General features: G+C 41.6%; 1 non-coding gene across 1 annotated transcript; it reads left to right on the forward strand.

Annotated features, from left to right (window-relative positions):
* Positions 1-2,149: 2,149 nt before the first annotated feature.
* On the forward strand, positions 2,150-2,254 carry LOC118858913. Its single transcript, XR_005011028.1, has one exon. It is a non-coding gene; the product is annotated as a U6 spliceosomal RNA (small nuclear RNA).
* Positions 2,255-17,638: the final 15,384 nt, after the last annotated feature.

Consider the following 17,638-nt stretch of genomic DNA (forward strand, 5'->3'; position numbering starts at 1 on the left):
CATTATGCCTTAATTTTTTTTAAATCTGTATAAGATGAAGATAGTAATAAAATCTACTCCACAAAGTTGTCGATAAATTAATCATTCAGCCCACAAGCATTTATTTTCCCCCAATATATTTTATTTTATGTAACTTTTTAAACATTCATTTTTAAAAATTTTGAGTTTCAAATTCTCTCCCTCCTTCCTACCCCTTTCTTCTCTTTAAGAAGACAAGCAATTTGATATTGATTATATACCACAAGCATTTATTAAGTGGCCAGGGAGGTCGGGATGCAAAGACAACAGGTGAAATACTTCGTATTTCAAGGAGTTTACAATTTTGCTAGAGGAGTCAATATGTGCATATATGTATACATCTACATGTATCTATGTACACACACATGAGCTGAGACTTAAAAAGAAATCAGAGGTCATAAGAGCCAGGAGTCAGGAGGGAATGCATTCCAGGGATGGGGGTCAGTCAGTGCAATGATATAGAGGAAGGAGACAGAGGGCCGTGTTTGAAGGCCATTAGGTAGTCCAGTTTGTCTGCAGTGGCTAGTGTGTGAATAGGAGAAATATATAGTAGGGCTTGAAAAAGTGGGTTGGGGTTAGGTTGGGAGAATCTAATAAATGAAATATGGCATGTAAAATCCCTAGTAAGACTTAAAACACTATATAAATGCCAGTATTATTACTCTTATTAGAATACCATCTTACCAGTCTATAATATTCCAGTATTTCACATATCTAGCAATAACACAGTCTGTGTTGGCAGCAAGGCACTCCTTTCTCCAAAGGAGTCTGAGTGGTCTGAGCTCCTGAAAGTCCTCCTTGATGCTCTGGCAGTCTTGGGGCTGCTTTGGGAATTTTGTGTCAACTTCTCCCTCTCTTCTCCTCCTCACTACTTTTCTCTGCTCAGCTCTTAACTTACCAATTCCAGTTCTAAATCCAATGATCCTGGGTTCCCTTTTGTTATTCTTCTTCCAGCAACTTCTACTCTCAACTCGGGGATGCTGGGAATTAAGTAGACTTAAGACTGTTCAGTGTGGTAGATAAAGCATGGGACTTGTAGCAAAAGGTTCAAATCCCACCTTTGACTGTTACTGCTATGGGACCTTGAGCAAACCTTTTACCTTCTTTGGGCTTCAGTTTCCTTTTCTACAAAATGAAGGGGTTTGAGTTGATATCTTGTAATATCCTGTCTGGCTTTATAGGTATGATTGTAGGATCCTTATAGGATCGGCTTCCTGGAATATACTTGAAGGAAATAAAAGATACTGTCTTTTGGCATCCTGGAAATGCCCTCCACACCAGATTCCTGCAAGCTGACTCCTCTGTGTTTTTTTTTTTTCTCTCAATGCCTTCTTAAAAGCCCTAGAACACATTTCCCTCCTTCCTTGCTACTGTCTATCCTGAGACTGGATAGTGAGAAAGCAAACCTGAATTAGAAAGAATTCTTTGTTATTCTTCTTTTGTTGATGCTTCTCAAACACACAGATATGTCTCCAAGGCTCAGATTCTTCCTGCATGCCTGAGAGGAAAATGAGTAGATACGTTAGGATCACACAAAAACCTTAGGCCGTCATTCCAGATCATATGGCCCTCTCCCTCTCCTTGAAAATCCTATTCAAAGCACACCCTTTCAGAAAGCCTTTCTTGATCAAGTCTACCTGACCCGAACCATAACTTTTCCCAGTGTCCTCAGCACTTACCTACTCAGTCTGTACTGTTAGTTTTTACTCATGTATGTTTTTGGGTTATGTGGTCTGAGTAATTTTCACTCATATGTCCTGTGTCTCCCATTAGAAAGTGAACTCTTCCATGGTGGTGGACATCTAGGGGCACTTTGAAACTAGAAAGTTATCTGGGCTATTTCAGCAGAACTTGATACACAAAGTGCTTATGCAAGATCAGAGCAAGTCTAGGGAAACCATTGGAGTTCTTTGAATGACCAGCCATGATTTTATGGACAAGTTATTCTGAAAATTAGCATGATCCCAGCTGAGTCAACAGGACCAACCCTTTTGATTATAAACCTACAGTTTGGTTTCAAGTACCTTTTCTAAATTTTCTAGATTACCTGTATACAGGAAGGCCTAAATCCTGTTCATATCTTGTTGGTCCCAATGTCTAGTTCCTGAGGCTATAATTAAAAGAGAAGCCAATGCTTTGACAGCAGATATCCTAAAAATGGAATGATACAAAGAGGATTAGCATGGTCTTTGCACAAGGATGATATACACAGTCAATAAACATTTATTAAGTGTTTACTTTGTGCCAGGCATTGGAAGTGGATCGTTAAGGACTAACCATAGAACTACAAAATCTTAAAGGTGGAATGACTATAGAGGTGAATTGGACCCTAGAAGTCCTTGAATCCAACCCTTTAATTTTACATGTGAGTCTGATGGCCCTGTAACTGCCCTTCCGTGCACTTGTTGGTCAGAGTAGAAGGACTTGGATTAAAGAACAAGACAGAAAGGAACCTTTTGAGAGAAGGTCAAGGTCAGCGAGGGTCAGAGCAACTAGGTGGTACAGAGGATAGGGCATTGGGTCTGGAGTGTATTGGTAATTAAGGTGGGACTTTTTTTTTTTTACTGTTTTAGAACACTAAATTAATTAAGTGTCTTTGATTGGGTGTCACTAGGTGCAAAGCTCCAGGCACACACCCTTTTGCTAACTAAGTGTAAAGCCCCAGGCTCATGCCCTTTTGCTGATTAGATGTGAATCCTTTGAGCCCTGAACAGAGTATAAAAGCACAAAGGTTGGCATTCTGTCTGGGGCTCTCAGTCACTGGAAGAGTGGTGGGTGACTCTGGGCCAGCTGTTGTCAAGAGCCTCCTGGCTTGTGAACCCAGATATTGATGTTTTCCTGGTAACTATGAATTGTGATTTGGTCTGTTTATATTGTGTATGTTTGTAATTTGTTTGTATTTGCTCTGAAGTTCAGGGTGCTGGTTTTTCCTCCTGAACTAAGTGAATGATATTTGTATGTTGGATTAAAGTAAGATTGTTAACCCCTTAATGTTGCTTTCCTTAGTAAAGCAGATCAAAGAACCTGTGATAAGCAGTCTTCTGTGTTCTGGTTGTTATTGGTTTTACACAGCCACAGTAGCTGCTAGTAAGATTGTTGCTACATGGAGTCAGGATGACTCATCTTCCTGAGTTCAAATCTGTTCTCAGATACTTGCTAGCTTTGTGACCCTAGACAGGTCACTTAATCCTGTTTGCCTCAGTTTCCTAATCTGTAAAAATGAACTGGAGAAGGAAGTGACAAATTACTCTAGTATCTTTGCCAAGAAAAACCCAAGATGGAGTCATGAAGGGTCAGACAGGACTGAAATGACTGAACAACAAAAAACAAGGTCAGAGGAAGATTCTAGGGAAGCACAATTGTGGACTTCTTTGCTGCGGCTGACTATTAGGTCTATTCACTCTGCTCTATATGAATGCTCTAGCCTGGACAAGAAGTAGATGGAGGTCCTGACCAACAAGAAGGCCTCTAAGACCAAGATAAACACCGCCCTTAGGACCATCTATCTACCTCTTTCCCTTATGTGAGTGGGTCCTGGGTTAGGAGTTTCTGTGTTACTATCTACAGACAAGCCCTACTGGAACTGTGATTCAAATATCTAAAAGGCACCACTTTGTTTGTTTACAGATGAGTGGCCATGAGGAACTAAACAAACAAATTATTCATTTCCTGGAACTCTTGAGTTTGGTTGATCCTCTGTATCTGAGGTCTAGGAGAGTGCTGGACAAATAGAGGCAGCTAGAAGGCACATTCCTAAAGAAGAATCTGCTGTACAAAATTCCCAACAAGGAATTAGCTAGCTTCTATTTGAAAACTTCAGATATGGGGAACCTACTACCTCCCAAGGCAGCCTTGGGACAGTTCCAAATAATATGAAGTTTTTCTTTATATCAAGTTTAAATTTGTCTCTCTTGAATTTATTTACTTATCTATTTATTTAGGAGGGGGGAAGCCAAGGCAGTTGGGGTTAAGTGACTTGCCCAAGGTCACACAGCTAGTAAGTATCAAGTGTCCGAGGCCAGATTTGAACTCAGATCCTCCTGGTTCCAGGGCTGGTGCTCTACTCATTGCACCACCTGGCTGCCCCTATCTCTCTTCAATTTAAACCCACTACTCCTATGTCTTCCCTCTGGGACAAAGGAGAACAAGTAAAATTTCTTTTTCTGCATGACAGACTTTCAGAGGATTGATAGTTACGATGTCCTCTCCCTGTCTTCTCTCTCTGCAGCTACATATCCCCGTCTGTCCATTGATCTTTGAATGGCTCAGTCTTGAGGGTCCTCCCAGTGTTAGTCATCCTTCTCTAGATTGTGATCAGCTCTCTTCAGCTCCTCAACGTGCTTCCCAACACATAACTCTTGGAGCTCAACACAACACTCCAGATCTGAGTTTATTAGGTTAGATACATACATGCAGCAGTACTAGAATAGATAGAACAGTGGAGAAAGCACAGGCCTGAAGTAAGGAAGACCTAGATTTAAATCTGACCTCAGATACTTACTAGCTGGGGGATCCTAGAGGTCATTTTGTCTCCAACTGGCTCAGATTCCTCAGCTATGAAATTGGAATAGTAACAGCAACTACCTCCCAGGCTTGTTGTGAAGATCCAGTGGACTTAGCATGGCGTCTGACAAAGAGTAAAAGCTTAATAAATGCTCATTTCCTCCCTTCCAGGGCCAAGCACAGAAGTGCGATCGCCTCTCTCTTTCTCATTTCTGTGCTGCTATTAATGCAGTCTAAGATTGTGCTAGATTTTTAGGCTACAGTATCATACAATTGACTCAAAGTGAGTTTGTAGTCCATTAACACCCCCCAGATCCTTTTACTGAATAGTGATACTTAGGCCATTCACTTAGGCAAACAGAGTTCATTTTTGAGCCCATGTGCAACTTCACATTTATCTCAATTAAATTTTGAGTCATTAGATCCTTCCCGGTGTTCAACCTGTACAATTATTTGTGTCTATAAATAGTACAAGATAACTAGACAATCCATATAGAAAGGCACTCTCATCATATCTATCTATGTCCATTTCTTATACTGTCTGCTTCCAACAGATGCATCTGGTTCCGTTGTCGGACAGTTCCCAGAGGAGGCCACCCTGGACAGTTCCCTTCTCCTCGCTCCTCACCATTTCCCTCCCGGCCCTGCCCTTGCTCTCTTCCCTTGAACTCCTTCATAGCTTAATCACAAGTCTCCTTCCAAATCTCTCCACCTATTAAGAGGTCTGGGGAGAGAACAAGAGGGACAAATATCTAAGCCTTTTAGTCAGATTTCTGAGAGTCAACCTCCAAGGTGGTTGGTGAGAATATTTTCTGCCTTCATCAGCCTAGTCATGACCAGTGTTATTTATTGCTAGATGAATGTATATCCGAATAAAACAGAAAATGAACAAGTAAACATGGTGACAGAGCTGTAAAAATCCTGCCGGCTCATTCACTTGAAGAAAAGCTTGTGCGACTAATTAACCCGGGCAGGCCTCCGTAGTGTTTAGAAACAAGCTTGGAGTTAATATCGCCCTTCTCAGCCAGTGGTGCTGGCCTCTAAATCTTCATCAGGCAGGAGCAAGGCAGAGACAGACAGGGAAAGAGACAGTTAGAGAGACAGAGAGAGGTAGAGATAGAGAAAGACAGAGAGACATAAATGTAAATATGTCTACATCTATATCTATCTAGAGAGATGACAATGTTTCTTTCTGAGAGCAAGAGGCAAAGGGCAAAATGTAGACTTAATCTTCTTGCTCAGGCCCATTCTATATCTGTAGCATTGAAATCAGAATGTCACACACTGAATTGTAAGGTGCTTTTGAGAGGTCATCTAGTTTTTTTTTTTCCTGGGCAAAGCTCAGTGACCCAAGGCTCTCGCCAGTCCTTAATAAAATTCAATTTGGCTTATCTTTGGGTAACATGACCTGGGAGAGGTGATCTGAAGGGAGTGGCTTCTCTTTCTCTTTTCGCTCTATGTAGCCTCTAGCCCATTATCCTTCCCTCCTTTTCTACAGCCTCTCAACCTCACAACGCTGTTCCAGCTGCTTTTGGTGACTTTTCTGGTAACAGGGAAGCTATTTGTCAGGAATTGAGGGAGAATAATTCAGTGAACATTGTCCTTGGATTATCAGGACCAGTTTCACAGAAACACTGAGCTTTGCCTCAAAGCTCCTGACTCTGCATGACTCCAGATTTGTTTCAGGAACAAAAAAAGATGCATGGATCAGGGACAGAGGAAGGACATCTTTCCCCTATCCCTACCAAGACAGATGAGGTGGAAAGCAAGAGCTGATAGCACTATGGGACTCCCTTAGAAACCTTCCAGGCTTTGTCTTTCAAGGTATCTAATTGTCTATGGTGTGACTAACGTGTTTTGCACTTACCTGACAGGGAGTGTTTGGGTCCCTGGAAAGCCTGCCTAGTGGCCTGGTATCATTGAGATCTGTTAGCATTTATTTTGGGAAGACTGTGCTGTATGTTCTATATGAAGATGTGGAGAGATCTTGGGTTCCTATCTCAGCCTTAGGAGCAGAAAATTCCCCAATGAAGTTGGGTTAGGGGTGAGGTATGGACCAGAAACTAGGCAGAGTGTCTGCCATCTTCATTCCTCCAATTAACCCCAAGAGCTCTTGGATTAGGCCCAGACAATAAAGGGGGGCACAGCAAGGAGGAGAAAACACAAATCAAGAAGTAATGTTTTTTTGAAGGAGAAATTATAAATTGCAATTTAATCACATAATCACTTTAACACTCTCAAGCAAGCTAATTTCTTCCCTTGCCTCATTTCATCCACTTGGTGAGATGAATCTTAATGAATAATGTCCCATGAATATTTAATTTTTGATCAATTTGAATTTTCTCTTGTGTACCTGCTGGAGACATAAATCAACTCCCTTTTCACTAGCAGAGCAGACATGGACTGGATGCTTCAGGTGGATCGCTACCTCTGGCCTAAAAGCTGGTCTAACTGAAAAATTGGGTAGTGCTGGCTTGCTATCATTAATAAGCCTCGTGATAGGCTGTGGGCAGATGGATACTGCTGCATTTCAATCCAATTGAAAAAGTTTTTATTGATTGCCTATTGTGTTCAAAATACTGTGCTTAGCTGATTGTGGAAGTGGGGAACAGTGTTCAGAACGGAACATAGAAACAGGCTCTCGACTGTGCTCCTTGTCCTTCCAACTCTGGACTTTTCTTTCAATAAAGAACCCTATCCTGGAAGAATCCTCTCTCCTGTTTGGACATAGACCTATATGACTCTTTTTCAGGATTGGTATTATCACAATCTGCAGAGGGAGCATGGAGGCTAGCATTGACATGTGCTTCAAAGATGACCTCACCAGAGGCAGAAATGGGGAAGAATCACTCTTTGCTGCTCCATAATCTGGCTTCCCCCTATTGGAGTTTTGTGATGGGCAATTTCTGTTTCTACGCATGGAGATCTATCCCTCCTCTTTCTGGGAAAACCAATTAGGGAAAGGAGGAAGATCTTTAAATTTTCATGTCCCCAAGCCCAGCAATGACTCTCTTCCCTCAATCCTGTTACAGAAATTTCTGTTATGGACACTACAGAAAATGGAAGGGAAAAGGATGGACAGACCGTCACAGATATAATTTTACTAATATTTTTGTTTTATGACAGAAAGAGGAGAAGTATTCATTACTGGCTGGGTGGGATTCATGTAAGGAATGGTTACACCCATAGGCAGGGGAATGGACTAAAGGAACTCTTGAGACCCCTTTCTGCCAAAGATTTGATGATTTGCCAGCACCAGCTGCTGCAGTGAGTGACTTTTTTTTCCTCTGGAAATATCTTCAGCTTTGTTTTCTTTAATTGATGAACTGTCATATTGGCAGCAATAGTGACTGCACTGAAAGTTTGATGTTCTAGAAACCAAGGCTTTTGCTTTTTCTACTGTTTTTCCTCTGTGAATCTGGGTAAGAGCTTGTAACCTTGGACGAGACTGTAACCAGGAGGGCTCTGGCACCAGAGTCTAGAGTTTATGGTCACTGCTCCCAGGCATGTCTGCATCTGCGAAAAGCTATGGCACTTTGGGCTTGGGGAAGGATCTTGACATTTGAGCCTCCTTGTGTTCTGCTCCTCCCACTGAACTCTCTTTTAGAAAATGAGCACAAACATTAATCTCCAGGGATAGAATCCTGTGGTACTCCTCTAAACAGAGGGGTAGAATTAGACAAGGCTTTTTTCTTTCTTCCCTTAGATAAAAGAGTGATGGAACAATAGTTCCATTGCTGTTGCTGAGTGCACCCCCTGCACCTTCTGGAGTCTTTCTATGGGCATGATGAGCGTGAAATCACAAACTCTTCAAGTTAGAATCCATCTCCTATCTTTGGGCCTTTGCCAAGGCTGTCTGTTCCTCATGCCTGGAATGCACTCTCTTCCCACTTCTTCTACCTCAGAAGTCCTGGTCTCCTTCAAAGCTCAGCTCAACTGCCAACTTTGACCTGAAGACTTTCCTGACCCTTCCCCACTAGCTATTAGTGTCTCTTTTCCCCCCATTACCTTTATTGTCTATATATTTATCATATTTATTGTCTGTATCTTTTGCACATACATATACAATATGTTGTATATATGGATATATAGAACATATTACACAATATGTAGATATCCATACAAATATCTCTCTCACATCTTATCTATCATCCATCCACCCATCTATATCTATCTATCTATCTATCTATCTATCTATCTATCTATCTATCCATCTCTATCTATCTATCTATCTATCTATCTATCTATCTATCTATAGGTCATTTCTCCAACAGAACATAAGCTCTTTGAGGGCAAGGGATTGTTTCATTTTTGTCTTTGTTATCCTTAGCATTTAACTCAGTTTTGGCCTCATGGTAGGTATTGAAAAAATGCCTGTTGGTTCAGTGATTTATCTTAGATGGCATATAGGCCAACACTTGCCTGAAGAATGAACCTCTTTTTCATTATCTATCATAAGTGGTCATCCAGGCTTTGCTTGAACATTTTCAATGACCTGAGCCTCTGAGGATTTATCTGGTTTTCTGTGTGGAGATTGTCCCATCTCGAATGGGAGTATTTCTCTGTGAGTATAAAGGAAGCAAGGACCCAAGTGGTTCTTGCCTTTAGTCTGAGTGTTTTCTGCAACAATTCTTCACAGAATTATAGAGCCCCAAAGTTGGAGAGGGGCCTAGGAATCACCTAGCCCAACCTCCCTCCATGTTGGAATTCCTTCTTTGACATACTTGACAGATAGTCTTCCAACTTCTACTTAAAGCTCTCAAGGAATGGGAAGCTATTTTCCTATTGAGGCAGTCTATTCCCTTGATGCCCGAATAGAATTTATTAGAATATTTTTTCTTGGAGTGGAATTTTCCTTTTATGTAACTTCTATCTATTGCTTCTGTGTCTTTCCCATGGAATGGCCAAAGACATCTACTCCTGCTTTCACATAGCAACCCTTTCATTTGCCACCAAGATGGTTATTATGTTGTCTTCTCTTTTCTAATACAACTCAATAATTAAGTATTTGCCATAAGCCAGGCGCTTTGCTAGGTGCCTGGATACAAAGACAGAAATGAAATAGTCCCTGTTCTCAAATTCTTTGGGGGAGAAATAACATGTATGTAGAAAATTAAATACAGAATATAATCAAATAATTTTTTGGGTAGAGGTGGAGGGTACAGCTTTAATTTGAAGGAAAGTTTGTTACCCATATAATGGGAGCTCCAGAAGGCACAATAGAAGGGGTAAGGACATGGGAAAGATGAAGTTGACATGGATGGGTGTAACAGAGTGGGGTATGGTGGCCAAGCTGGGAAACTTCATCCTAGGCAGCTTTCATCTCATTACAGGTATTCTGAGTAGAATGATAGGGCAGCAGATTGCCATGCCCTTCAGAGGAACAATAGTATAGGTGATTTATACTCCGAAGTGAGCTGGCATTTGATTGGAGGATGGGTATACATGCGGTGGCAGGAAAGATGATAAGTATTTCCTGATCCTTCCTGATGGTCAAAGCAAGGATCTGGAGAGTCCTTGGGCCTGTCTGGTTGTAGAGAATTGTCTTGTGTTTGAGGGATTCACTCCAATATAAAGTAGATTTTGTGCTCCACTGCCCCACCCCAGGGATGTGGCTAAATATTTTCAACTTTGTTTCTCATGACATGGTTTCCAGAGATCCTACCAGAGAACCTGGCTGCCCTTCTTATAACATTTTCTAGTTAATCTGTTGAATTGAATTTTTATCCCCAACTGGACAGAATACTATAGATATTTCATCAGCACAGAACACAATAGGATTAGCAGTTTTCTTGATCTATGCCATATATTTCTATTTATTCAGTCTAATATTTCATCAGGTTTCTCTCTCTCTCTCTCTCTCTCTCTCTCTCTCTCTCTCTCTCTCTCTCTCTCTCTCTCTCTCCCCCTCTCTCTCCCCAACCTCCCAACCTCCCTCTCTCCCTTCCTTCCTTCATTCCTTCCTCCCTCCCTTCCTTCCTCCCTTTTTTCTTACACTGCATGTTGCTAGCAAGCTCCTTATAGGTTCACATTCAATCATTATTCAATATTTGGTTAAAGTTACTCATTGAGCTGCCATCTGATTCCAGACACTGCCACTGAGAACCAAGTCTTAGAGTGAACTCTTAGCAGAATATAGAGAAACTTTCTTCTAGCACTAGGGCCTTGGGTATCCTAGTTCTTCCTTAGTGCAATGTCAGGTCACCCTGGTAGGCTCAATGTTCCCAGAACCACATGCTCCAAAGCAATACCAGAAAATGTTTTATTTCAAGCTTCTGGGTGGCGAGTCTGAGTCTGAGAAGCTTTCCCCACTGCACATCCCCAGAACAGTCGGCATCTGCCTGTATTTACTGTTGCTGTTGATTAAAGCTGACAGCTGGAGCGCCAGGAGCCCTGACTGTGGGCCCAGAACTGCTGACAAGAGGAAAAGGAATCAATAGATCTGGCTAGACCTGAAGGTTTCTGCTCCCTACTTTCCCACTGCCAGAATCCCAACTGTGAGAGAGGGACAGTCAGTTTGAGACTTGGAGATGGTGAAAGAATTGACAACAGACACATTCATCCCCATCTAGGCAGAGAGTAGTCCCTGGGTCTTCATTCTGTGTGGAAGGGAGAGGTGGAACCAGGGCTAACACGTTACAGGGTGCAATGGAAGGAACACCGATTACATAGGGCAATCATGCCTAGTGGCCTCTGGCTGCATCCTTTGTATGTTTTGGGGGAGTGGAAGCAACTACAGTTGAGATTACAGAATTCTTTCTTATGCATTCAATCCAGCAAGTCCTTATTGGCTTCTGGCATCAGGAGGCTATGCTGGACTATTTATTTAATCAATGTTGGTTTAATTGATTAGAATTGTTCAATTGCTATGGCAAAGTTATTCCAACCTCATGAAGGTAGTAGTGGATTCTGGAGATCCAATTTCTTCTAATAATAATCAATCCTAATAATAATAATCCTTAAAGATCCTTTAAGGAGATCAGTCCCAAGTTACAGAAAGAGAGAAATATTTTTCTGATTTTAACATTTTTCCTAGGCAGATTATGGTTGATGCTTTTTGAGTAGGACTGATTGGTGAGTAAAGGAATAGAAGGAAGATAGGGAGTAAGGAGAAGGATTGTCACTCCTACATGTGATAACTCACAAGTATAGGTTTATATGTCTAAACCTTTCCAGATGTCAACCCACTGACTATCCAGGTACAGAGCGAAGGACCAAATCTTAGGAGAGGGTGCGGTTCACACCTCTTCTGTTTGTCCTTTTTGAGAGGGAAGATATGGTAGCATCTAAAGCGGTAGCTTTAGGAGAGAGGAGAGAGGAGGGACCTGATATTATAAAGAGATGGGGAGTCTGCTGGGACTGACTTTCTGTGATGCAGCTGTGCCAGGAGCCCTGAATGAGCTCCCTGTTGTCCCATATGGTGGAGCTGGGGTTGAGGGGCTGCTTCACAGGCTGCCAGTCTGTCGTCTCGGCAGGATTAATTAGCACAGGAGTTGATTGCTATTGAACAAATCTGGGAAGGGTTTTCTAGCTCGCTGCCCCATGCTGAGGAGGATCTAGCTCTTGATACATGTTAAGTGGGGGCTCTATTACAAGAAGAGGGGGAGCTGCCCACATTCTCTTTATTCTCACAAACATCACAAACTACCCCACATAGCACTTCCCGCAGAGGAGTCGCTCAATGAATGTTCGATGATGATAATGATATGTCTGAAGAAGGAAAGAGATTTCAATCAAAATCTGTCCAGAGAGGAGATCCTTCCTACAGGGGTATGCCAAAGATGGGTCTAAGAAACACAGGAGACTTGAGCTCAAAAGAATGATATCATTATATTAGATGCAGGGAATTTAGAGGAGGAAGGGACATTTTCTTGGTGGATCTAATCCTAGGTGTTAAGGGAAGAGCAAAGAGGGGGATGAAGGGAAAAGGAAGAAAAAAGATTTAGAGGTGACTCCTCCTCCCCAGCCACCCAGGTTAATTCATCTCTGGCGGTTTCCTGGGAAAGTTACAAATTGAGTCTGCAATCTTAATATATAAGCTACGTAAAGGGTTTTCTTTCTTTTTTTCTTTCATTCTTTTTTTTGCTTGTGCAGACAACCTTTCTCCTCCTATATCTCTGTTTTGACTCACTATTTCTATCTCTTTTTCTATGTCTGCTTGTCTCTGTGGTTCCCAGTGTTATTTCTCTCGTAAAATTTTTTTGAGGGAGGGTATCCTTGTTGCATAATGGGCATGTCTAAGATTAGAGAGTCATCCATTCATTCGTGGATAGGAGTCTTGAACTGAATTATATTCCTGAAGAGCCACATTTCAAGGTCAGATCTCATCCTTGCAAAAGAGAAAAGGACAGGGAACCAGCTATAAATAACTCACTATTTTGCAGGAATATCTTCTGGGAATATTGAGGAGGACATCTTACCCCTACTGACATTCCAACCTGACCCCAACCAGGGAAAGGACACATATTGGGGATGTTGAGGAGGCAGATATAGAAATATGAGAGTTGTCCAGGTTTCACATTTTCATCTCCCCCCACAACAGAATATGATGTAGGAATTTTCCCCAGTCCTATATAATTGCTTCTAGTTTGTGATTAGTCTCCTGCTTAGATATATCCCCTAGTCCAAATGGGGAACGGGATCCTAGAGTTTGAGTAAACCTTGTTTTCTGGGGAGTTTGGTGAAGATATCCTCATGGAAGAGGAGAGAGAAGATAATTAGAGCCCATAAAGACCAAGGTCTTCAGAGGCCTCTGTCTTCCAGAAATGAGTGGGAAGAGGAGGTATGGGATGTATGTGTTCTGTCTCTCCCTTCCAAATGGTAAGAGGTCCTAACAGGTGACTGGCTCTTTTCACGGGAAGGGCACATTGTATGATGAGATTCACAGATGTCTCCACATCTTCTTTACCTCTAGTATCCTTATGGAGTGTTTCACATAGCTCTGGGTAAGACTGTTTATTGTTAAATTGAATTGTGTCCGAAGATGGGTTACTAGGATGATGAAATGACTAGAGACCACAGCATACAAATGAAAGAAACTAGTGATATTTAGCTTGGGGAAGGAAAGATTTGGGGTAGACTAGGGTATCTGATAACTGTCTTAAAAATTTTGAAGAAATTTTAAACAGAGGAGGGGTGAAATTTTTCTACCTGGCAAAACTGGGATAGATAGGTATAACATGTGGGGAGGCAAAGTGTGGATCAACATAAAAAAAACCTTCCTAACAATTAGAGCTATTCAGAAATGAAATGGGCTGCTTTGCAAGGCAAGGAAGGGGTTGTGACAGGATAGGCATCAAATTTCTCATTACTGGAGGGTTAGAAGGGGAGACTAGGTAACCACTTTCAGGGAATATTACAGAGGGTGTACCTGTACAGGTATGGTTGGACTGAATGACCTCTGAAGGCCCTTCCAGCTGTGAGTGTTAGAACCACAACCAGAATTAACAGAGGTCTAGCAGCAGAGGAATTTAATTGCACTGTCATCATTGGCATAATGCTTTATCAGATTTTCATATATGTCTGTGTTGTGCACATGAGAAGATGTAGTTGGAATATTTGAGGAAGAAGGACAGGGACTCTTGCTATAAATTATAAGAATTAGGACTAAGGTTGGATGGAGGGCAGACTCTGGGATATCATGAGCATCTGGGTATGCCCTTAGAATTGGTTAATTTATACCTTTTGGCATCCGATGAATGGTGGTCCATTAAGGTTTTTTTTTTTTTCAGCATGAACAGGCACACATCACATATTCAGCTCCTTTGCTTTGCTCCTCTACTTTATCTTAAAACTTCAACAAATCCGTATTTTAACAGAGCCAGGTAACCTTCTTGGGGTTTGGGCAGGGTCCAGAAGGTTTATAAATGGACCCAACAAAAATACAAATCATAGAATACCATGTTCTGCTGGCAGGAGTTAAGAACCTGTATTGTTTCGAAGAAATGATGAATTCTTATGGGTAGTGCATTCTGGGTTAGTCAGGATTGATAAATCCATTTTCATGAGAGTTAAGGAAAGGAGTGTTGTTCAAGTAGGGTGTTGCTCAGAAGATCTCACAACAAGCCTTCATGGCTGCACTGTTGCTTAGATATTGGAATCTTTTTGGCCTCTGGGGTGGTTATGGTGACAGTATTCACTCAAAACTCACCAATGAAAGAAAATGTTTGAGACCCCAAGGCTATGCAGCTGCCATGTTTGTATTATTCTTGCAAGTTGACTTGATGAAAAGAAATCATGTCAAAATGGACTGTGAACTACTACATATTAAGGCAGCCTTGAATACATGGTGGCATCAGTTTGAATAAGCACCTAGTTATAGTCTTACTGGATAACAAAAAGCTTATCTCGGGGAGTGTGGATCTTATCTGGATATCACACCTGGTGGGTTTTATTATTTTACTGTCTTTTCTCTGGGTGATTAATGTTTCTGGAGTGAGAAACACATTAACCAACATGTTGGTGGCCCAAGTGTAAAACCTGGGGAGGAGGAGATTTGGGTACAGCAATCATTTGCCCCCTTGTTATTTATTATCCATACTAAGGAAGCAGAGAAAGCTCCTATTTGTAGTTCTCCAGGTGTGGGTCATAATGCCATTGTTCCACCCTTATATGATTATCATTGCATCCTGTTGGCTGGATATTTTGGGTAAGTGAGGACCAGAAATAAAATCTCTTGGTACTACCTGAGGCCACCCTGGGTGGTCCAGCAGAAATAGTACTGGCTCTGAAGCCAGAGGATCTGGGTCTGAATCCCACCTCTAATACTATCTGGTGTGATATCCAGATAAGATCCACCCTTCCTGAGACAAACTGTTTTTTGTTATCTAGTAAGACTAAAACTAGGTACTTCCTCAGACTGATGTCACCATGTCTTCAAGGCTGCCTTAATATGTAGTAGCTCATAGGCCATCTTGATGTAATTTTTTTCCCCATCAAAGTCAACTTGTAAGAATAATACAAACCTTGAGTTTCACAGCCTTGGGCTCTGAAACATTTTCTTTCATTGGTGAGTTTTGAGTGAATGCTGTCCCCATAACCACCCTAGAGGTCAAAAAGCATTCCAATATTTAAGCAACAGTGTAGCCATGAAGGCAATCCACTCAGCTTTCTGAGCCTCAGTTTCCTCATCTATGAAATCAGGGGATTAGAAAAGATGACCTTCACAATCTCTTCCAGCTATAACAATAGCTAGCATTTATATAACACTTTAAGATTTTACATATACTGTCTTATTGGATCCTCACAACAATTCTGTGAGACAGGTGCTATTATGACTCCCATTTTACAGATGAGAAAGTTGAGGATGAGAGAAGTTAAGTCACTTGCCAAAGTAATGCAACCAGTAAATGTCTGAGGTGAGATTTGAACTCAGGTCTTCCTAAACTCCAAGCCAAGCATTCTTTGTCACCAGGCTGCATTTCTCTGGATTTTCCTACCATACTTCAGCAACCTTTTCATCTTAGAAGATCACTTCAGGCCTGGAACTCATACCGTGAAAGTACCCCACCCCTTAAGCGCCTTCCCTCTTACTGGATGGCTCCTCTTAGAGCCTTCATTTAAGAAGGGTGGCCAGATCAGACATCTCTTCATTTCCCATTAGGCTGCACTCCTCTGGACTTGTTCATCATGCCCCTTCTTGAAGTATCTTCTTCCTCTCCCTTACCCTGTTCTCCCCCCACCCCCATTATCATCTCTCTTTTATGTGTTATCATCCCCATTAGAAAGTAATCTCCCTGAAGGTAGGGACTGTCTTTGTATTTGTATCCTCAACATTTAGCAGAGGGCCTAGCACAAAGCAAGCACTTGCTCATTGACTGGCAGTGCTATCTAGTTCAAGATTTCTCAACTTATGAACATCATTACATTAGAGACTTAACTGGAACCAATGCACAAAGAAGGTCTTGTCAAAACTCTGGTAACTCCACAGAATTTTACCAGTAACTTCTGGACATTAGTACTGGATGAGGCTTGATTTTGTAACCGAGTTTCTACCTTCGCCAAGAAACCGCACCATCTTTGAAGCAATAGAACTCCTGTAGAGAATGTACCATTTGATCCAATACTCCAAACTAGCATTTCCCTCAAAGATAGCATGGTTGTTTTTGAAAGAGATTTTTCACCTGAAGGGCTCCCTGACCAGATTGTCTTCGATGTGGTCCTACAATTTATAGCCAAGTTTGGGATTAGACTTCAAAACAGGTTAGAGACTGAGCGTTTTCTTCTCATGTTCTACCACCCATACTAGTTAATAAGAGTTAATATTTCTGTAGCTCTCAGAGTCAAGGAAGAGGGATGGGAAGACCTGTGAATCCCATCATACAACGGGCATGAGAATCTAGATGTCCGTCGGTGTCTGTGCTATTACATCCCACTCCTTTGGCAGGCAGCCACGGGTTTAGAACTGCAAAAGACTTTAAGCACCATCTAGTCTAACTCCCTCACCTTGCAAATAAGGAAACTGAGTTCTAGAGACATCAAGTGACTTGTCCAAGGTCAAAAAATAGCAAGTCATAATAATAATAGCTGATATTTTATGTAACTCTTTTAAGTGTGTAAAGCTGTTTACAACCATTGTTTCATTTGAGTCCCACAACAACCTTGTGAGATAAGTGTCATTATTATCCCCATTTCAGGGGAGGAAAATGAGTCCCAGAGATATTCAGCAATGTGTCCAGGGATGAGTGAATGTCCGAGGCTGAATTTGAACCCAATTTTTTCCTGATTCCAAGTCTACTACGTCTTTTGACTCCAGGCGTTGGGTCTGTTTCCTTCCAGTGGAAAATCTATCAAAAATACTGTAACATGCTCAGACCCTGGAAGCTCATCTTTTCAAGTAGCATGTGAATTCTCCCCACATATGTACCTGCTAGACATGTCAGAGACTCAGTAAATACCGAATGAATTGAGAACAACACTTACGGAAGGAAATCTAGGCTAATTACTAAGCAGTAAAGGGAGTAAAAGGAATAGGAGAGGAAACAGGGGGCATAACAAAGAATACAAAGATGCTGTGATTGGAACCCAGAGCCCAATTTGAGCCAGATCAGATACGTGTCTCAATATCCAGTCACTCCTGGGTATTAGAGTTCTCTCACCATCTCTTCAGGACTGAATC

This window comes from Trichosurus vulpecula, chromosome 7 (assembly GCF_011100635.1).
Source record: "Trichosurus vulpecula isolate mTriVul1 chromosome 7, mTriVul1.pri, whole genome shotgun sequence".
NCBI lineage: Eukaryota > Metazoa > Chordata > Mammalia > Diprotodontia > Phalangeridae > Trichosurus > Trichosurus vulpecula.